At 43.2% G+C, this 23,488-nt stretch overlaps 1 protein-coding gene across 1 annotated transcript in view; it reads right to left on the bottom strand.

Annotated features, from left to right (window-relative positions):
• KCTD1 (potassium channel tetramerization domain containing 1) overlaps nt 1-23,488 on the bottom strand; it is a 174,246-nt gene that overhangs the window by 132,074 nt on the left and 18,684 nt on the right. The gene's annotated exons all lie outside the window — the stretch shown is intronic.

Here is a 23,488-nt window from a genome sequence, read left to right as displayed (position 1 = left end):
TGCATAATGAGAGACCAAGCGAGCGGTGCTGAGTCATCCCAGCCAAGGCCAGCTCTGCCATCCAGCCCTCAGCTGACGTGTCAGCTGACCTCCGAGCTGTGAGCCAGCCCAGCCAAGATCAGCCAAGCCACACTCATATCAGCAGAATGGCTTCACTGATCTGTAGATTCATGAAAACATAATAAATGGTTCTGTTTTTAATCACTATGTTTTAGGGAGGCTAGTTTGCAGTGCCCATCGTGGTAAAAGCTCAAAGAGACAGTGCTTTCATGTGTGCAGTTCCTTTTCCTTGAAATGCCTATTTTTTTTTTTTAATCTAGTAACTTTTCTAAATTTCTCTCTCAAGACCCAGATCAAATACGGTATTAACGGGGAAAGCTTCTTGCCCCTGTCTGGGCAGACCCAGCCACTTTCTTTAATGAGCTTCACACCTCTATTCTAGCACGCACCGTACAGTGATCTTTTGCCCACATCCATTTCTCCTGTAGCCTAAGCTAGTGGGATGACCTATTGCACGAAGTGCCCCAGCAATATGTGTCGCAGGAATGAATAAAGAAATGCTGGCATGTTTAAAATATAGCATCCTTCCTCTTTTCGGTCTCTTCCAAACTGTAAATATACTTTCACTTATGCCTAGGTCCTTCCTTCTGCAATGCTTCCCCCAGATTTCAGTCATTTCGCACTTTGGGCCATTGGGTTTATGTCTCTTTTCTTTTCAGGCTAGGAAGTGCCACGTTTTTCCTTGATTGGTAATTTCCCATAGTGGACAGTCATGTTCGTTGCAAATACTCTTTGAAATTTTCAATTTCTTAAAGTTTCCCAATTGTTCCATTTAATTTTCAATCCCATTCATCACTACCCTTATAAACAGACTAAACATTTACCCATTTGCTTTTAATGTCTTACCATCAGCTTCCTTAAAAGTGATTAAAAGTCACCCTGTCTGTTTGATTTCTCATCTTATTCGCCTCACTAGCTTTCCATTTCTAAGTGAGAGTAGAGATTGCTCAGTAAATCGTTCTAACCACGGGCTTATTGGCAACTAGGTAGGATTTTGTGACCTGTGGTTTTTATTAGATTATGCCCCATTCACTCAGAGCCACGAGTTATGAGTCAGCTGGAATAGCTCAACTGTCAGTCCTTAGTGCAAAATGATAAAGTGACAGAATGGAGCTGAAGAGAAGCACCAAAATGACCCTTCTGATCACCATGGCGTTCCTGGAAGGAGCCTGGGCAATGGTACCAGTCTACCTACACTCAGGAAGGGTTTTGCGTGCCATTGCCAATCCTCTGTGCTGCCCCCTGGCCCACTGCCCCTTCATTACCCTTCATTGCATCTCACGTGTCAGTCCCCAAACATCGGAATGTATGATTCATCACGTCCTAGTCTTACTGTGCACAATAATGCCTCGTGGCTTTACACTGCACACTGTATTTTAATTATTTTGAAGAAGGAAGTCTACTGGCAAGAAGTGTGTTGTGTGCCTCTTGCAAGCTCAGATTTCATCAGAAAGCTTTGCTGTCACAAACCAATGGCTTCTGATGTCAAAGTTAACCATCATTTACATAGTAATACAACAACAGTAACATTTACTGCCTTTCATCAAACCAGATTGTAAATACTAATTAGTTATACTTCGTTGTATTCTGGCGGGGCTCAGTAAATTATGATGCTTGTTTTATAGATACTGAAGCACAGACAAGAGATGAGTGACTTGCCCAAGGCTGTAGAAGATGATGTCAAAAATGGGGTTATAACTCTTGCGCCCTGTCCACGAGAACTCTCGGGATTCACGAGATAAATTTTTAAAGTAGCACCAAGACTTCATATAATGCCATGAAGAAGTCTTGCACATCGGCCGTTGCATTTTTGTATGATACATTTCAATAAAAATCCCCAAGCATTAAATATTTAAGAACAAAAAATTTAATGAAAAGAGTAAACATCTCAAGTGCTCGCACTACTGCATCATGGCCTAATTCTCTCTCATGGGCTGAGATCTTAAAATGAATTCAGCTCCTGCCTCCATGGAACAGTAACTGCCATGCAGGCAAATTAAGGCAGCTGTGTTGAGGCAAAAGGCTTCTTGCTTAAGCACCGAGTTCGGCCCTCAGGGGGTCCATGGGGCCATATTATCAGGTGATGAACCACCGTCCCTACAAGTGGTATCTCACTAGCAGCTGAAGGAACAGGGATGTCTTGCTGTCAAGTACTTTGCTCTTTAAAATTCTGGGTACGATTTACTTTTAAAATTATTAACTGATTTTTTCCCCCATTAAGATTGTTTCTCGGAATGGTATGGAAGCCTTGCTTTTGGGGTTGTCTGGATCAACTCCGACGCTCAGTGTTCACATGTCTGCCGATCTAATAGTCAATGGGATTTTCTGTTCTCTCGATGGCTGAAATTATAGCCTTCAAAATATTTTTTTTCTTTTTTTTAATTTTTATTTAAACTCAATTAATTAACATATAATGTATTATTGGTTTCGGAGGTAGAGGTCAGTGATTCATCAGTCTTATGTAATACTTAGTGCTCATTATATCACGTGCCCTCCTTAATGTCCATCTCCCAGTTATCCCATCCCTCCACCCCCTAACCAGCCTTCAAATTCTAGAAGAAGGCTTCAAAATGTGACTTCAACAAACATAAAACCAACTATATTCCATTTGGGATAGTTCTTTTAATTCCAAAGGCTCCAATGATAAACTTCTAAAATGAAATTGCCAAAAGTGAGCTAAATTTCCTCCCTAAAATATATAAAGTGCATTAACTTGCTATTTTGGTCTGTGATCTGCAAATGGGATATTTGCACTACACTCACATGGTGAGTATTTTATCTACTAAGCATTTAACAACTCATTCACAAGTGTTTCATTTAGGGTGATGGGCATTAAGGAGGGCACTTGTTGGGATGAGCACCGGGTGTTATATGCAAGTGATGAATCACTAAATTCTACTCCTGAAACCAAGACTACACACTATGTTAACTAACTTGAATTTAAATTTTTAAAAAAGTTTCATTTAAAAATTGGGGGGGGGGAGCCAAGAGAATGATGTAAAATGTAAGACATATGGGGTACCTGTCCATATTTACTTTGTAACCCTATGTATAAGTAAATATAAATGCACATTGTGTCAGGGAAGGGACAGGGTAATAGATCAAAGATGATGAGGAGTTCCTTAGCAACCTTCCCATGAGAGGTGGGATCTATTCACCCTCTCCTTGAGTCTGGCCTGGGCCTGAGACTTGTTTTGACCAAAAGAACCACATGACTTCTGAAACTAGATCTCTTAGAAGACTTGCTGTTTCTACCTGCCTTTCTTGCCTCTCCTGTTTTTGAGATGCTCCTTCCCGGAAGTCAGCCGCCATGCTGTGGAAAGCCTGAGCCATAGGGAAGTGCTGCAGTAGCCAGCCCTAGCTGAACTCCCCGCCGTGTGAACATCTAAGATGTTTGCAAAGGACTCTCCAGGCTTCCAGAAGCTCACACCACATAGGGCAGAAGAAATCACCCACTCAACGCACAGAATCATGAGCAATAACAGATGTGCTAAGGCATTACATTTTGGGGTGGTTTGTAACGCAGCAATAGATAACCAAAAACAGAAGAAAGAACAATCGTATTTAGATGGGGTGTGAGTCACCATGAAACGTAGACTCAGACCTCATCTTCTACCTGTGCGAATACATCATATCTCACTGGAGTCCCTTAAAGAGACAACAAAAAATACTCATTAATTCCTTCCCCCCATTTTTGCTTGTGCTGTGCTCCCCTTCTGGAACTCCTTCAGCCCTCCTGCCCATACAAATCTCACCTACACTATAAGGTTCCGTCTCTCAAGAAGACCTTCCCCATTCACTCTGGTCCTCAGCATTTTCTCCCTTTCAGACACTGTCTAAAGGCCAGCATCTGATCATTTACTTGATTTTTCTGGAAACATCTTTATTGAGCTATGATTGATATAAACTGCACATATTTAAAGTGTACAATTTGATAAATGTTTCCATATGTATATGCTTGTGAAACCGTCACCACAATGAAGATAATGAACACATATCCTCCCACCCTCTGAATCTCTTCACGCTCGTCTCCCAACCCCCAACCCAGGCGATCACTGATCTGTCTCCTGTTGCTCTACATTGATTTGCATTTTCTAGAAATTTATATAAATGGAATCATACAGTATGTACCTTTTTGGGTCTGGCTTCTTTCACTCAGCTTAACACTTGGTGCGATCAATCTTTTAAATTTTAATCATTATAATAGGTGTATAGTAATATCTGATTACAGATTTAATTTGCATTTCCCTAATGATGAATGACATTGAGTATTTTTTCACGTGCTTGTTTGTCATCTAAGTATCTTGTTTGGTGAAGTATTTGTTCAGATCTTTTGCCCACTTTATGGGGTGGGTTTTTTTCCCCTAATATTGAGTTTTGAGAGGTCTTTATACATTCTGAATACAAGTCCTTTATCAGATACATGCTTCACAAATATGATCTTATAGTCTAAGGGTAGTTTTAAAGATCTCAACTATTATATTGAAGATTGGAACTTTAATTTTTTTTTCAAGTTCAATTTACCAGTTTGTTCTTCCATAAACTGTGGTTTTGGTGTTGTGTTGAGGTTGTCTGATCCAAGGTCACAATGATTTTCTCCTGTTGTCTTCTAGAAGTTTTACAGTTTTGGGTTTCCAATTTAGGTGGATAGTCCAATTTGAGTTACTTTTTGCATAGACTATGAAGTATGGTCAAAGTTCTTTTATTTTTTCCTTCCAAGTGCATGTACAATTTTGTAGCCCCATTTGTTGAAAAGACTTTTTCCCACTGAACTGCCTTTGTATTTTTATCAACTATCAGTTGTACATACATTTTTGGATCGATTTCTGGACTCTGTCAAGAAATCTGTGTCATCTTTATCTTTGTTCTTCTGTAATTAACATTTCTTTTTTCCTCTGCTTTTAAGATTTTATAATTGAGTCTGAACGACTTGATTAGGCTATGTCTTAATGTTGTTTTGTTCATGTTTCTTGTGTTTGGAGTTCTTTGATCTAGTTGGTTCTGTGGGTTCATGGCATTCATTGAGTTTGGAAAATTTTTGGCCATTATTTCTCCAAATATTTTTGTACCCTCTGGCTCTGTCTCTTCTTGGGGTACCTTAATTACTGGGAGTTGTCACATGTCTCACGGATGCTCTCTGCATTTTTAAAATCAATTTTTCTTTTTCTACGTGTTTCATTTTGGGTAGGTTCTGTGGCTGTCTTCAAGGTCACTATCATGGCACTGTAGTCTGGAGATTCTCTCCAAGCCGTGGGCTGGAACAGTCATAGGGCTCACTGAGTTAGTATCTCATCTCTCAGGGATCATAGTCTTTTGTTGCCTGAGAACCAGTGTCTTAAAAACCAGCATCATTGATTTTTGTTGTTGTTTCAGGTGGAAGGGAAAATCTGGCTCCTTTTACTCCTTCTCGGCTGGAAGCAGAAGTCCTCATCCATTTGATTTATAATTGCACGTGTCCACTGTTTCATATTCTTGCGGTTGCGTGTTGGCCTGCCAATGCGATTATAAACCCTGAAATCAGAGGCCTTGTCTAAGACTTTTTTGCACTAACCACAACGCTTGGGCTAGTGCCCCGCACACAATCGGCGTGCAACACGTATCCGAGCAAACCAGCATATTTTTGGTTCCTCGGACTCAGCATACTGAGGATTGACTCATGATGAAAAATCAATGGATGTGAAATTTCTTATTCAACTTGATATTTTTAGTGTGTGAAAAATAGCCTAAAACGAAAATATTTTTGTTCCTATCTTGTTTTCCAAGAAGTGACACTCTTTTACTTCCTTTTGAAATGAACAGCCTCAGATGTTACAGCACCGAGCTGTGGAAGAAAGTCTTCGGCCCAAACCACTCAGACTGTGAAATAAAATGAACAGCCTGCCACTGCTCATCTGGATTTCCTCCCTGTCGCTTCTGTGCGCCTCTCAGCGCCTCTCAGAGAGGGATTTAACATTATTTGGTACCCGGGCTTTCCCCGAGAGGGGCATAAAAGGAATAACAGAGAATCACGTTTTTTGGGTTTCATTCTGGAGATTGAAATTAACCCAGTTTCTTATTGCACTGGTGAAGGGAGGTGTCCACTGAGACATAAAGGCTACACAAGGAACTCCGATCTAGGGTTTTCCAAGTATAAGCTGTTCGGGTTGTATACCTAGAGATTCATGGCTTTAATATATCATTTACAAGGCAAGCAGGAATTTTTGTCCTGCTTTGAACAAAGAGAGAAAGGGCACTTTCAGTGGTGCCTGGGTGGCTCAGTTGGTTAAGCATCTGACTCTTCGTTTCAGCTCAGGTCATGATCTCAAGGTCGTGAGATCGAGCCCCCCGTGGGCTCTCTGCTGGGCATGGAGACTGCTTAAGATTCTCTCTCTCCCTCTGCCTCTGCCACCATCCTCCACCCGGTGCCTGCTGCTCTCTCTCTCTCAAAAAAAGGCGTCATTGGACCAGACTGCTGATGACATGTACTAATAACATAATTTTATGCTTTCATTCACCATTGATTTAGTATGTCCCTACCTCAGGGCCTTTGCACACACAGTTCCTGCTGGCCTGTTATTCTCTCAGACATCTGCAAGGCTCACTCCCTCACTTCATACAAGCCTATGCTCAAAGTTCACCTTCAGAGACAGACTTTCCCTGAGACCCTATCTAAAAGAGCAGTGCAGCCCCCCACTTCCACTCAGTGTGACATTCTTTTCACTTACCCTGCTTTATTCAGTGTCATTTATCTCTTACCACCTGACAGTCAAAAAATATGTAGTTCTACCTATACAGATACATGTTTATTCAACACATATGAATTTATTTATTGTCTATCCCCTGGCTAGAGTATATACGCCATGAGAACAGAAACTTTTTCTACTATATTCTCAGTATCTAGACTGGTGCCCAGCACATAGTATGGATTCAAAAAATATTTGTTGAATGAATGAACAAATATTTACTGACTTTCTACTCTGTGCAAAGGCACCGGAGGGACTAGGATATGAATGACCCCGATCCCTCCTTTCAAGGAGCTCCTCTTCTGGAGGAGGACAAACACAAGAACCCAGGGCTACGCTACCAAGCAGAAGACTGGATTAAACCATGTATTTTGAATGCACAAAGGAAGGAGAGGTGCAGAGAGGCAGCGTGGATTTTGAGATGACCCTGACCGCAGAAGTCTGATGGGCACGGGGCGGGGTGGGGCAGGGCAGGGGGCACTGGGGAATTCAGTCTGAAGGCTCAGAGGGAGCACTGCTTGGATGGAGCCCTAGGAGGGGGCTGTTTTGGACCTGAGAGGAGACCTGTATGGCTGGGTTTGCGAGGGTGTAGCAGAAGAGGTGAGAATGGAGGTTTTGGGGTCTGATCCTGGAGAGCCAGTAGGGCTTTTGGAATGATCTTAAAGGAGTTATGTAAGATAGTATTTTACAACCCTCTTTAGCTAGTCCAGCGTCCACCCAGGGAAACTGGGATGTCTATTAGCATGCCATTGAACTCATTAATGTGGTGACTACACTTATCTTGTTGCCCTAAATATATGTACTGACAGCTCTTCTCTCAGCAGTGATACACATAGGAGTGAGCACCACTGAAAGGTAATTAAGAGCTTCCACTGACAGTTCGCTCACTCATTCATTTACTTTTTTTTTTTTTTAATGATAAACTTACCTTACATGGGATCTCCCGTATAAAAATGAACCCAGCATTTTCTCAAGGAAACCTCTGGATCTGATCCCATGTGCCAGATAAATTCCATGGGATCCATATAAGAAGGACAGAACAGTGCACTGGGACAGAAATCATTATATTCTCCCCACCTGAGCAAGAAATAGGATGGACTGCTGGAAATCTTAAAGACTATTAAAGCTTTGTAAACAACTTCCTAACCTACGCCATTCAGGCCAAACCAATCCCACCACTTTACAGGTGAGAAACTGAGCCTCGCCGGAAGGAATAGCCGGGTCAAGGGGTCAAACCTGAATTAGGTCAGAGCTCCTTCTACCCGTCTCACCTCTGTGGTCAAAGTGGGTTATGCCCGGGCTACTAGAAACCACAGCAACGATGTGAATGTTTTGCTAGGCTGGCAGTTTTCTCGGGAGTTTTGGGGAGAAGGCTGTTGGTGGAAGAGGAGAGAGGAGAGTAAAATAATTTAAGACATAAGTCTTGAGCATTTTAATGTTCAAATGAGGATCTATTGTGAGTAGAATGCAAAATCGACTTGGGTTTTAAAGCTGGAACAGGGGATGTCTGGAGAACGTCTGCTGTGGGTGACCTTCTCTGGTCACAGTACCGTTCCCATAAAGTACTGGTCACTCAAAACGTTTGCGATACAGTATCCTACCCCACTGTGGGCAGAACATGGCATCTACTTACTTGTTTCAAAAGGGAGGTGTTTGTGTTGGATGGAAACAAAAGGCAATCCCAAAGGTGCGACCCGGACTCTAAAGAAAATATTACAGCACTAGCCCGTGGAAGTGGCGATTGAGATCATTAGTGCTTTTAATTGTCTTGGAAAACAATACTTTCTTAAAAATATTTTTTTTCTTTTTACCCCCTCTTTTCCTAGTTAGACTGCTGGTGCTAAGGTCCCCAGTTCATGGCTCTTCATCCTGGGTCTATGCTCTGTCCTCTCTTGATTGAGTGATTAATAGACGGATCAAGGGGTGGCTCAATTGGTTGAGTGGCTGACTCTTGGTTCTGGCTCAGGGTCATGAGATCGAGCCCCTAGTCGGGCTCCACACTCGGCAGGTAGGCGGCTCGAGATTCTCTCTCTCCCTCTCCCTCTGCTCTTCCTCCCAGTCGTGTTTTCTCTCTCTCTAAAATAAACAAATCTTAAAAAAAATAGACTGATTGAGTACTTTTACCCACAACCCGCCCCACACTCCATCCCTCACAGGCCCCCTTCTTCTTTGTTGTACATGTTCTTGCCAGATGTGGACAGCTGTTTCATATGCTTTTCTTTTTTTAACTTTGTACTATTTCTTCAGTCCCATCCATTATACCATGTTACATGTAATCCGTTACTTCTAGCACAACCTAGAACTCCACACGTTTTGTTATCCATTCTCCCAGTGATGGCACACAGATGGTCTGGTGGGAAGGCTGCTTCACGGGGAATGGGACACTCAACCCAGTCCAATAGAGTTTGTATATAAATTCAATTCTTTGTGTTTCACCACTGCGGGGAACAAGCAAGACTTGTCCGAGGTATTATTAGTCCGCTAAGTGGCACCTGCCTGACCTTGATCTGGTGGAATAAGGAAGGAGAAGAGGAGAGGAACTGCTCAGTTTGTCTTCTCTGCTCACTTAACACCTTGGAGTGGCGGCCCATGCGTTTTAAACAAATTGGCCATTCCAAGATAATCTTTCAAGGTCATTTCTCCAGGCTGAGCCCATTCCAAACACTGCTCGAAAAATAGGTTATGTCTTGAGTCCTGTTATAGTCAGGGTCAAGAAACAGGCATGGTGATAATCCACAGAGCTGGTGATGTCAGCCGAGAGGAATGTATGCTGCCAACCGCCCATACAAAGATGTGTATCATACGTAACTGAAGCTTCTCCACACGCTTCTCTCCCATGCTTTGTTTGGGGAGGAGAGTCTCTCAATAAGCGGGGTGGCCAACAACTTCGTTTTTGAAATAGGATATGGGAAAAATCAGGATCAGCAAGTAAGTCTTCTGTTCCACTGGCTACTTACTGAGCTAAAACTGTGCGAAACCAAAGGGGATGATGTTTTATAAATGATGAGAGGTATTTTAAGTAGCCAACAATATAATTTTAATGCACAATTTTTCAAACTATGCCACAGTCTCCTATGTGGTAGCAAGTGGTTTTGGCATTTAGAATGCGGCGTCCGTGTCTCCCATATGTTGGTTATAATTGAACCCAAAATGGGTAAGGCAATAGAGGGTGTGGGTGGAAGGCAGAACTTAGCTTAATGTGTTTGTTTTTATTCCAAACACTGCAGCTAGGCACTTTTTAATATAGAGAGACAGATCGATAAGGAGGGAAGGAGAAACGGGGAAAGAAGAAGAAGAAAAAAGGGACAGAAAAGGAAGAAAGAAAGTCCACGTGAACTTCTGAAATCTAGCCCTTCTCCCCACAGTAGAAATACCTAGTGCTTCTTTGTTGCCTGGTTGTTCCTCTGCCTGAGTATCGAGACCGTGTTCACGAGGAACTGGGATGAGTAAGACGACCAAGGTTAAGAAAAACGGACTCTGCCGCTCCAAGCCATGTGATCTTGACCAAGTCATTTTATCTTTCTAAATCTTATTTTTTCTCATTTGTACAGCAAGTGGGACAACTCTCTTGCAAGTGGTTGTGCAGAGTCCGTGGGAATGCCCTTGGAACTCGTCAAGTGTTAGACAAGTGTAAGAGATTCCCATGGGGTCAAAAGAAGGCGTCCAGGTTTCCCCCGCTATCTGAAAGTCGAGCGTTTCTATGAAACCATAGGCGAGCCGAAACGACCTAAAGCAGACGCAGCTACCATTTCATAAAAGCAAAAATCCTATTCGGATTTCTTTTTGTTAGCGAACTCAGTTACTAATGTGGGTCCTTTCTGCATTGGTCAAAGTGAAGGCTGAAAGCGAACTTCCAGATACTGGAGGAAATCTGTACCTCCAAAAAAAGTTCAGCGCATGGATCAGGGAAATGAAACAACCCACTTGGGCAGTGCTCCTTCATGACAAAATCTGGTGCTTCTGTGGTTTCAGAGAACCGTACCCAGTAGACTGGAGCTCTCGGTCCACCCAACACGTCTAACTCCGTCTCTAGAAAACACAGGCCAAGGACTCAAGGAAACAGGTTATCAGAGTAAACAGTGCTTCGATCTACCTCTTTCGCAGACTTTCAGATGCTCTGACAGAGATAAATGTGAATGCGGAAGGACCTTAAGGCAAGAAAGTGTTTCAAGACTGACCTGTGAGCCCATGTTATTTACAGTCCTATACAGGACTTGCTGGGCCACAAATCCAATCAGTGTCCCATTTCAGCTCTTTTCCAAATCGGGTTGTTATGATTTAGAACTGAAGGAGTTGTATTCTATTGACATTTGGGAAGTTACACGTTCTACGTTTTTGTTCGGATGCTGTCCTTGTTGGTGTTTCTTTAACAACAGGAAGATAAGCATTTTACGGTCCTCCTTGAGAAGTCAGTGCCTATTTTTTCTTGCCTATAGATGGAAGCTCTATTCGTCCTCTGCCCTCCTTAAATTCTCGCAAAATGACTATTTGGCAGAAATAAGCATAATTGATACTGTCCTGGGATCTAATTTGCAGTAGTAGGGAAAAAAACTTAGTCTAGATATGTTGTGAATATAACCCTTTGTTGTGGTGGTGGTGCGACTTACAAGAAATATGTGTTTGGTCTTTGCCCCAGTTTCTGGCACAGAGCTCCTAAAAATCTTGGACTTTCCTATGATGAGAACAATGAAGGTGTCGTCTTTTGTTATGTTAATGAGATGATTTGGGGACCTCACCTAAGGATGGGGGCTGGTTGCCAGGAGAACCATCCACCTGATTAGAGGGTTGGAACTTTCAGCTCCCTCCCCTCCCCCAGCTTAAGAAAGGGAAAAGGAGCTGGAAGCTGAATCTATTGCCAGTGGTCAGAGATTAAATCATTCAGACCCACATTTTGAAGCCTCCATAAAAACCCGAAAGGACATGGTTTGGAGAGCTTCCAAGTGGGTGAAGGCGTGCAGGTGTTGGGGACAGTGCACACCGCAAAGGCATAGGAGCTCTGCACCCCTTCCCACGTACCTGGCCCTGTGTATCTCTCCCATCTGGCTATTCCTGAGTTGTCTCCTTTCATAATAAACCGGTGATCTAGTCAGTAAAGTGTTCCTCCGAGTTCTGTGAGCCGCTCTAGCAAATTGATCGAACCTGAGGAGGGGGTCATGGGAGCCTCCAGTCTAGAGCCAAGGGGTCAGAAGCACAGGTGACAACCGAGGCTCATGACTGGTGTCTGAAGGAAGGGGCAGTCTTGGAGGACTGATCCCTTAACCCGTGGGATCTAACAGTATCTCCAGGGAGGTAGTGTGAGAATCGTGCTGAGTTGTAGGACGCCCAGCTGGTGTTGCTTGTTGGTGTGGAAAATTCTCCCAAACCCACACGTTGGAACTGGGTGCAGAGCCTTATCCTTGTTTACAATGGTTTAGTGTGTCCTGAGGAGACGCGAAGCTCCTCTGGGGTAGGGAATCTATCAGCGACTTGTGTTCCTACGCCATTCTTCTTAGTCGGGTGTTTTCCTAACAACTGTCCCAAAGTACTGCTTGTTTCTTTACTTCTGATTTTTATAAAAAGATTATATACTCACTTTGGAAATTTGGAAATAGAAAAAATAAAAAGAAGAAAATGGAAATTTTCCATAACATTACTTGCCACGGATAGCATTTTGGTGGGGGTGACACGGATGTTTTGTGGTTGAGCCTGCACGCTGTCTAAGAGCAGCCACATCTCCGCATTCCCATTGCTCTTAGAATCTGCTCGTGTTCAGGCTTCTCAAACGCAGGCACCTGAGGGAGGCTGGCTGGAGCCAACCCTCCGGGTCCCGTGTTGCTGGGGCCATGTCCCGGGCAGGGGGACCAGAGGAGAGGCTGCGGGTGGGTGGGGACTCGTAGACTAGAAGCTCGGGAGGAAATGCCCCCTCCTCACTGGCCATGGCACTGTCTGGATCATAAGGGAAGGTGCTGCCAAACTCTGCAAGTGGCGGCGTGGAGAATGGAAGCACACATCCACTCTTGCTGGGCCGCCCAATTCACCAGCTCCAGAGCGCGCCTCTGGACTTCTTGTCTTGTGAGGTAAGAGGGGCCTTCTTGCTGAAGTCATTTTTAGCTGCATTTCTGTCACTTGCAGCTAAAGTCATCCCACCATCTCTCAGAGGCATATGGTACACACTGTCCTTGTCATAAAGTGGTCCTCAAAAGCAAATCCCACAAGGTTGCGATGATCTGTTTGCGTACGTCCCTTTGTCACTGAGCTCTGAGCTCTCTGACGGGAGACTGGGGTTTTTGTGCAGTCTTGTTTGGGGAGGTGTTTTGTTCTGTTTTTCCCTCATGCTCAGACCCTAACACAATTATCTGGCACAACGTAAGCACTAAGGTCTTGTGGGATGAAGAAACTGATACCAGGGTTATTGTGGCTAAAAGCCACCCAACGGCAGGTGGCACTTACTTCTTGAGCTCTGTGAAGTCAGGAACCGAGGATGCCCTGCCCTCTGAATTCAGCGCTTTCTAGCTGTTCCACCAAATACTTGTTGAATGAATGGCTAAAGACTGAGGGGGGTGGGGATTTCATGATCATACAAAAATCCAAGTTGTCCATGAGCAGATTCTGTCATTTGGACTGTGAGTGGAGGAAGGAGAGAAGGAAGGATGATGGGGTGGGGGGGAGAGGAAGAAAGGTGAAAGTCAAGGAAGGATCTGACCTTCACCCCCGCCCCAGCTGTCCTGACAAAGTGCACTGATATGAAGTATGCACAAGGGGGCAGGCCAGAGCTGCTGGGAGCGCCAACCTGTTGGCATTTTGGTCTTTGGTAATGTTTTTGAAAATAATAACTATTCATGCAGAATTGGTGTGCAAGCACACTTTCTCTTACTAAAAGGCACTGAAAAAGCCAAATCCTTCTTTAACAGTGCCATCATGTATTCCCCAAAGCACATTTTAATTATGTTAAAAAGGAACCAAATATGCATCTGAGGGTACTTGTGCACCTTCTGTGGCCTCTTTGTAGAAGAATTGGTTCCAGAAAGGAATCGAGAAGTTCAGGATTTCAGGCAACCCATTCCCAAGGCTTGACTTATGCTTCTGTACTGAACGTGAGCTAATGAACTGCAGTTTTTCCAAAAAAAGCACAGATTCCAGTTCAGGTTTTTTCTCTTCCTAGATGCATGGCTTTGAGTAAGTCACTTAGCATCTCTGGAATATATTTAATTTGCAAAATAAAGGGACTTGTAAGGGCCAACATTTCTCAATCCAATAAAAGTATGAATTGCAAGCCATCTAAAATCTCTACTAGAGACCACGGAAGAAAGAAGAAGAAAGAGGGTGACCAGGCAGAGGAACCATCAGGACAAGAGAAAGGAGGAGTAGAAGGAGACGTAAGAGAGTTTAGGCCAAGAAAGATGGGCCTCATTTTGGGAAAACACTGGACTAAGATCTCTAAAACTCTAATTCTTTTATATTTTCCCTTGGATGTCTTCCACAGACCCAACCTGCCCCACCTCAAAGGCATTGTCTTGTTCCCATAAACCTTCTCTCTTTCCCAGCATCCTTGTCTGCTAATAGCTCATTCACTACACTTCTCCGAACCCAGTCCCAGATGCCCTGCGGGCCACTGATCTCAGAGCCAGTCTGACGGGAAAGGAAATAAGAAGATAAGAAATACATAGGCCATTATAAGTGCTGGTGAGTTCTACGGTGAAGAAAAGAGGGGACGGGGTGCAGAGCGGGGAAGAGAAGACCCTGGCGGGGGACCCTGGGCTGGAGAGGGCGTGCCTGAGAAGCATGGGAGTTGAAAGAAGTCCTGTGTGACACAGGGTAGTGAGCAAGTGAGAAAGGAGCAAGATAGGTGTGGAGGAGGCACCCGGAGTCCTCCAGGCCTAGCAGGGACGGTTTGGTTCTCAGGACGACGGCAGACCACCTTTCATGCAATCCTCTTTTTCGTCGTCTCTATCCAATCAGTCACCAAATCTGGCTCATCTTTGCTTTGGATCTTTTTATCCCTGACATTCTTTCATATTTAACGTCCAACCTGGGCCTTTCCAGAGTGTCTGGAAAATCTCTTCACTGACCTCCCCACCTCCATGTTTGTCTCACTATGTCTGCAGACCGCTGCCAACTGGTCTTCCTCAACACTCCTTGATGCTATTATGTCCCTTCTCCAAACCTGCAGGGGCTTCTTGTTGCCTATCGAATGATAATTACCTTCCTCTCCTTTAAGATCTTCAACGTCACCGCACCATTCTTGCCACTCTGCCTTAGTGCCTGATGACACCTCCCCCCCCCACAACTATAAGAAGCCTCCTCTCAGTTCCAAGCATCTCATGCGTGTACATTTCTCGGGCGATGCGCGGGTGCTTTCAACTCCGCATTGCCCCTTCCTGACAGGGTCCAGCAGGTCCTGCTTGGTTTCCCTTGCTTCACATAGGCTCCCTGCCTAGTGTGTCCCCATGCCTGCTGCCATCACTGCTTTGGGGAGAAAGGGCGGAGTGACCCGAGTCAGGCCAATCAGATTGCATTTGGGATTCTCGATGCCCAGGGCAGAGCTGCTGTCTCTCCTGGGTGAGGTGTGCGTGAATGGGAAGCCTGGAACTGCTGGGCTCCTGCTGCCGCCACAAAGTCAAGCTGGTATTATGGAAAGCAGAGTGAAGAGATGAGAAGAAACGAGAATCTTCCTCGATGACATGGGACACTGGACTTCACCCCTTTATCGCTTAAGCTAGTTTGATTATGGCTTTCTGTCTCTTGCTGTCGAGAATCTCCTTACAGCCTAGGTCTCCTAACAGCCTAGGTCTTATAGACCAGACATTGTTCCAGCAAAGCCCAGCTCTCATGAGGCTAACCTCCTGCGATGGGACTTGGAGGAGCCATACCAAAACAGCAACAGCAGCAAACCCAAAAACAAACAAAAACCAAGAAATAAATAAACAAAGCAATCTGATGTACTGGCAAGTTCTATGAAGAAAAGAAACGAAAATGATACAGAAGGGTTAGACAGAGGAAGGCTGTTTTGGATCGAGTAGTCAGGAAAGGCTTCTCTGGGGAAGTAACATTTAATATTTAATGAGAAGCAGGAGGGAGCCATGGGTAGACGAAGAGGAAGAATATTCTAAAGGGAACAGCCAATGTGAACGCTTGCCAGGGAGCTGTGGCTGAGCAAGGGGGGGAGGAGTACATTATGATGCTTCTTCCTCTTTCCTTAACTACCTCTCCCTCTTTCTATGAGTCTTTTGAAGATGTCAAGGCCTATCTAACGCCTCACCCCCTTCTCGAACTTTCCCTGACTGAGCTGGGGAGCCTTCTCCTTTGGGCTCTAGATCATCCTTTGTGCTGGAAACTGGAATTTGGAGAATAGCTCCAACACACTGTGTTGTATGGCCCTCTGACTTTTTCTTATGATTTTAGCGACTTTCCTTAATTCGGTTCTCGTCTTTGAGAGCATCCTATGTTTTTGGTGCGTCTGGCACAAAACCTTCACGCTAGTCAGCTTAACTGTTAGGAGATACACCACGCTCCTAGCTTCACTGCCTCCCTACCAGGGAGCGTTTGTAAGATGAGACCGAACCAGATGGAGTTGTAATTTTGGGGGAAATCAAAACCATCAAACTTCGGCAATTTTGTCTGGTTTAACCCATATAATCTCATCTTTAATTACACTATAGGCCAACTCTACCACTAGCGATCCAAACGCGTTGGTCATGGTTCCAGAAGAATTCCCTTTGTGGAACCTGGGCCCTCTAAGGAAATGCTCCTTTGCAGGAACTGTATCTTTGATCACCTGACTGTCCCCTTACATTAGTTGCGAGCAGCAAATTATTTTTTAAAAAAATACTGTGCAACTTAACATTTATTTGAAGTTAGGCTCGAGTGTTGTTTGAATTTTATGCATGTGTCTGCTTTTTAGTGATATGATTTGAAAAGAGTGGTGGGTTATTAGTTCATTGAGATCTAGGTCCCAAATTCTTGGCCACTTTCAATGAAGCCACGACTGAACGCAGGTACCCCTAAAGGAGGCAGCCCCTTGGTCCTCTCTCTGGGCCCTGGAACTTGTTGGCAGAGTTCTTTTCCTGTGCCTGACTGAAAGAAGACAAAACAGTGCCCCCCCCCCCACCATGGATGTACTTGCTGCCACAATGATGCCCTTCGCCCTCCACCCCGCTCATAGCACGTGACCTGCCAGGAGTGGTGAGAATTACAACCCTTCTCGGCTGGGGGCCCTCCTTCCTCTAGAACGGTAAATGGCTATAGGTTTACTTCTGCTTTATTAGTCTATGTTCTCTGTGAAAGGGCACATGTTTCAGGATTATTCGTTTTTATCTTTGTACCTCCTTGGGCCTCAGTTTTCTTACCTGTAAAGCCAGACCCAGGCCAAATGATTTCTAAGGTCATTTTTAGCCAACAGCCCCTAGTTAACCAATGACTTTTCACTGGTAAGATGTTATGCACCTGTCATAGACACACACACACACACGCACGTGTATTCAGATTTGATTTTGATCATAATCCCTCATGTAGCATTTCCACACAAGCATCTTTTAAAAAGTGGAAATAAATCTTCATAGAAGTGATACACACTTTGTCAACGACTTCATTACAGCTTAACCAAATTTCTTCAAACATGACAAAGGCACTAAAAAGGACAACTTGAAAGTTCTAAAGGGAATAGTTTGCATTTGGGGAAAAAAATAGTAAAAAAGTATCTGAGTGATTTCTTAAGTGGTGAAATCCCCCCTTTTGCCCTTTTTCTTGAGTTTTAAAAATAGCCTCAATGGAATCTTACTCAACTTTCTACAAGAAAACATACCTTTAGGCTGAGAGACAGCATTAGAAATTTCATCCTAAAGAATTATTTTTTGGGGGGGGGTCTGGGGTGGAGTTAGCCTCCAGACAGAGGCTTCTAATTAAATTGCCCTCTCAACCAGAACTGCAGAGTGTACGCTATAATCACCACAATTCAGTTTAAATCTGGGACGGAATGATAATTTTGTTAGTTCAGAGGTTTTTAAACTATGGCTCATAACTGCTGGATAGTTTCTGATGACTTTCCAAGGTTCTGCAAGGCGTGTGTATTTGCTGGGGGACCAGGGGATTTTCCGCAAATGAACAAATAAGAAAGATTTTACAGTCTCAGGAAGTTTAAGTAGGTCTCTGATGATCGGGAAGTGCTGTAGTTGTCTTCCTGGCTTTGCAGAGGACAACACATCCACAACAAATGATTCGGGAGGAAGCTTTGAATGCCTCTCCTACGAATAGGATCCCACTGGCCTTTATTCACCTGCACCCTTATCCCAGTTCATCGGCAGTGCAGCCTCGGGAAGTAAAATGATGGCTGGAGTGAGGTAGGTCCAACCCATGACCTTGGCCTCAGCCCTTCGAGCTTACCACCTGAGCCAATGAGTCATAGGCAAACCAGATCATCCCCTCCTGCATTTATCCAATAATACCGATCGAGTGCATTGTGCTAGGGGAGGGGGACACCGAAGCAGAAAAGGTGCATGGGATCAAGAAGCTGACATTCTCAGGAGAGCAGACGTGGATGGATAAACCCGTGAGTAAACGTAAATTAAAACTGCCATAAGAGCTATGCTAGAAATGTTAAGGTTTAGGAAAAGCACAGAACATGGGGACTAAACCTAGTTGAGCAGTAGGCGAGGAATAGCTTCCCGGTGAAAGAGACATTTGAACTGGAAGCTCCAGGAGGAGGAGGAACGTTCACCAGACCAAGTGTGGCATCAGCATTCTGGTCGGCGGGACCAGCATGTGCAAAATCCCTGAGGTGGGAAAGAGTTGAGCTCTCTCAAAAAACAGAAATGGAGCTCAGTCTGGCTAGAGCAGTGGTTTCTAAAGTATGGTCCACGGGACTCTGGGGGTGCCTGTGACCCTTTCAGGAGTTCTGCAAGGTCAAAACTGTAATCAAAATAATACCAAGATGTTACTTGCTTCTTTCACTGTGTCGACTTTTACACGAACGGTGTAAAAGCAACAGTGAGTGGGAGTGCTGGTGCCTTACTGATCATAAAGGCAACACCACCAGACAGTCCAAGCAGCCCCTGTTTCTCACTGCCGCACACTCAGTTCTAAAAAACGTCGGTTCCCTTAAGAATGCCCTTGGTGAAGCAGTCAAAATCATTAGTTTTATGAACTCTCCACCCTAGAGTACAGGTGTCTTTAGTATTCTGTGTGGCTAACTGCAGAGTGTCGAAAGCACTTCTGCAGCATGCTGGGGAATGAAGGTTGTCCCAAGGAAAAGCTGTGTGACTCAGCTACGAGATGTGCCAGTCACGTTCCCAGGGAACACCATGTTTACGTGCAGGAACGATCGACGGACAAATCATGGTTATTCATCCTTGGGTCACTAGAAGACATTGTCTTGAAAATGAATGAAAGATGCCTCTCGCTTTGAGGCAAGAGACCGACACTATTTGTTGGCCAATGATAAAATTCAAACTTTCACACGAAAATTTTAGCATTTGGGAAAACTCGTATCTGCTACTTTGATCTTGATATCTTCTCAATACTTGCCAATACTCATAAGATTGATGGTGGTAATATTCCAGGTCGCTGTCGGACAATATAATTCTTCCGCAGAAATTTATGAAAATCTCCTTGGTCAAAAACCGTATTTTATTTATAAATATAGGTGCAAAAATTCTAATTAGAATACAATCAAACACCATATCAATAAACCAATTAGAGCTTATTCAGGAATGTAAAAGTATTTCAATATGAGGAAATTGGTTAACATATCATTACTTAAACAAATTAAGGGAGAACATTGATATGATTTCATCAATAGATGCTTAAAAGGCATTCAATATAGGAGACATTCCTAATTAAACTCTAACTAAAAGATGACTATAGGGAAAGCACTTAAGTAGAATAAAAATATTTCCGAAAAACCCTCCACTAATTGTCTTCGTGGCAACAATAAAACCCTTTCTTTTAAAACCAAGATCTAGACAAGAAAACCTGTTATGACCATTACAGTTTGACTTTGTCTTGGGGGAGCTCGTGAATGTAATAAAAAAAGAAAATGAGTAACGAAAAAAAAACCACTTGAAAAGAAGAAATAAATACTATGCATCTTTGCTGATGGTATAAAATTCAAGAGATCCTAGTGCTTTTTAAAAACATGATAATTAATAAGAGAAGTTAAGAATCTGAGGCTAGAAGATCAATATACATAAATTACTAGCTTTTATTTATTCTGATAATAAGCATATAGAAATGGAAAAGGCAAATAGCCTACTTACAAAATAGTGAGCAAAAATAGCAGGGACTATGGTTAATAATAAAGGCACATGTATATGAATATAACCAAACTTATTAAGAGTCACAAAACAAAGTCTGCACGAATGGAAAGATATGCCACATCCTGGATGCGAAAGTGGAATATCACAACACTATTAATTCTCCCCCAAAATATACAAATATGATGCTATTACAGTTACAATTGTAGTTTTTTTTTTTAGTGGGGGTGAGTGGAGACTGAATGAAATGATTTTAAATTTCATAAGGAAAAATAAATGCTCAAGAATAACCGGGAAAAGAATAAAAAAGAACAGCAACAGGGGAATTGTCCTACCGAACATCAGAGTATACTATAAAGCCATTATAAAATAAATATGGCAGTAGTATGGGAATGAGAAATGGATCAGTGGAAAAGAAAAGAATCCAGAAGTAGTCTTGTGTATGAGAATTTAATATACATTATATATCAAATGTGGTAGTTCAATTGAGTGGGAAATAATAAATTATTTAAAAAATGATTCCAGTATAACTGGCTATCCATCTGAAAGAAGATAAAATAAAATGCCTATTTCACACCATATACAAAAATACATTCCCCAGAGACTAAAGTCTTAATGGTAAACAACAAAACAGGACAAAATATTGCAGCAATATCTAGGAGACTTTATGTACAATCTGTGGACAAGAAAACCTTAGGAAGGTTGGAAAACACAGAAACTCTGAAAGAAAAGATATATCTGACCACATTAAAAATGTGTATGGGTAAAGATATAAACAAAATCAAAATATGAATGACAGAGTTGGGAAAAAAGACACTTGTAGTGGTAAGTATGCATTTATATAATAGAGGAATTAATTATATGAGAATTAATATAGGAATTAATTTCTATAAATAGCAAGATTTTTTTTTTTAAGATTTTATTTATTTATTCGACAGAGAGAGAGACAGCCAGCGAGAGAGGGAACACAAGCAGGGGGAGTGGGAGAGGAAGAAGCAGGTTCCCAACGGAGGAGCCTGATGTGGGGCTCGATCCCAAAACGCCGGGATCACGCCCTGAGCCGAAGGCAGACGCTTAACCGCTGTGCCACTCAGGCGCCCCAATAGCAAGATTTTTTAAATTGGCAACTCAATAGAAAAATGATCAAAGAATATGGAAAGGCAATTTATAGAAACATGCATCCAGAAAGCCAACAAGTGTCCAAAAAGATGCTTGAATTTGCCATAGTTGAGGAAATGCAAACTAAGTAATAACAAGACTTCACCTAATGATCATCAGACCAGTAAAAATGAAAACAACTGCAGAATATCCCATTGGTGGGTATGTGAACTTTATAGCATTTGAGGAAAGAAATCTCACATTGTCTAGTAAAATTGAAAATACACACACTCAGAAGACTACTTAGGTAAACGGAGGTACGTGCATACAATGGAACACTACTGAGAAGTAAAAAGGAACTATTTGACATGCAACGACATGGCTAAATTTCAAAAGCATTATGCCGACAGAATAACCCAGACACAAAAGAATCCATACTGTATGTTGCCATTTACGCCAACTTTGGAACAGGGAAAACTAAGCTACACTTACTATCAGGATGTCTACTCTTAGCAGCGTTCAGAGAGCCAAAGCCCAGAAACCAAATGAATCCTCCATGATACAGAATGGGTGATTGTAGCCCACACCAAGGACTAGCGTACTGCCAATGAAAATGGAAGGAATAGAGGTATCCCAAATGGTCTGGAGGGATTTCTTCAACGTATTGTTTATACACGAGGTGCAGAAAAGCATCAACAATGTAATCCCATGTTGGTGAAACAATGACCCCACCCCCCCATCCAAACGTACATATGTATATGCGTGGGTATGTTGGGTTTGCCACTCATTATGGCGATATGGAGGAAAATATGGAAACATACATGTTAGGTATGTTGCTATGGATTACAAGGGGGAGGAGAACGGAAGGGAAAAGAAGGGAAAGGGGCATCAAGCTAAAAGAGGAAAGACGGAGCTAGAAACAACAGTGTATATGGTATGATTCCATTTGTGCACTTAAAATTTACATTTGTAGAGGACTGCTCCAAGAAAATGCTGCCCATCTTGTTATTTTGAATTTGATCCTTGGGTTAAACTAGACCTTCCAACTATGCATTTGGACTGCACAGTCCTCCTTTACTTGTACAGAATGGAACTTTAAAAGCCCTTTCTATTTTACAGAGAAGTAAGTAAAGCTGCAAAGCTTAACTGACTTGCCCCAACGAACACCGCGAGGAAGTGGCAAACCACGGATTTGAAGCAGGCGGTCTAACTCTACGAGCCACACACGTATTTGCTAAATGCCTTCTAGTAGTTTACCGGGGGGTAAGTCAGAAACTTGCCTTGGGTGCAAAATTTAAAGAAGTGCTGAGAAACTCAGAAAGCCAGAGAAATAATATTTGGAAACAAAAACTAAACGAATGCCAAAACCCCCCCCAAAAAAACCCACCCATATGTCTACTTTCCTTTCTTTCCTTGTTTTCTTTTTCTTTCTTTCTTTCTTTCTTTCTTTCTTTCTTTCTTTCTTTCTTTCTTTCTTTCTTTCTTTCTTTTCCTTCCTTCCTTCCTTCCTTCCTTCCTTCCTTCCTTCCTTCCATCCATCTTTCTTACTTTCTTCCCTCCCTCTCTCCCTCTCTCCCTCCCCCTTTTTTCCTTTCCTTTTTTTCCCCCCCAGGAGGACGAAGGACTAAAGTAGACAGAGCTGCCATCATAGAGCAGCACTAGTCACACAAACCAGTCAGAAGAGGGCACATCGATCACATTCGTGTTTGCTGAATGTCCTTCTCTCTGTTTTGGGTCCTACATATTCACAACTGGCCTTGTGGCTGCTTTGTTCCGACACACTGACACAGCTACGGAGTGACCTTTTCTGATTCTTGTGTTCGTTCTGTGAGTGATGTTTATGTTCTTTTAGGTACATCGCAGCCGGTGCTATCTAGACCTGGGCACCACTGGGCCCCTGATCCATGCCCTGTGTCTCTGAAGGCCCCTCACAAGGGAGCAACTTGCCTGGAATTTTCTATGCTCCTCCCCAGTGCCCATGCTGGCCAGTGCTGGCCATGCCATCATGCAGGGGCACCCTGAGCCTGGACCGGAACTCATGTGGGCTCTAGATTCTGTTTCTCCCCTTCAGAGCACTCCCTGGATCTCTACCCTGACCATGGGGTTGTCCTGATGCCCTGAGGAGCTGGAGGACTCGTGCCCAGGTGGTCATCTGTGGCCCCATGTCTGGGCACCTGTTCCAGGAGGGTATCCTGACCAGCAACGTGTCCCCCCACTAGCCGACACAGGGTTTCTTTTGCAGAACTGGGTGAGACCGAGCTGACAGAAGGGTACCAGCATGCTGATCCAGACTGACTCAAATTGTTTTTTGTTTTTTTACATTTCGTGTTTTATTTATTTTTAATGCCTGTTTTTATTTAAAACTTCTTTTCAGTTCTATTG

Source organism: Ursus arctos, unplaced genomic scaffold (assembly GCF_023065955.2).
Source record: "Ursus arctos isolate Adak ecotype North America unplaced genomic scaffold, UrsArc2.0 scaffold_17, whole genome shotgun sequence".
NCBI classification, from domain to species: Eukaryota; Metazoa; Chordata; class Mammalia; order Carnivora; family Ursidae; genus Ursus; species Ursus arctos.
This window is presented reverse-complemented; position numbering and strand designations above follow the sequence as displayed.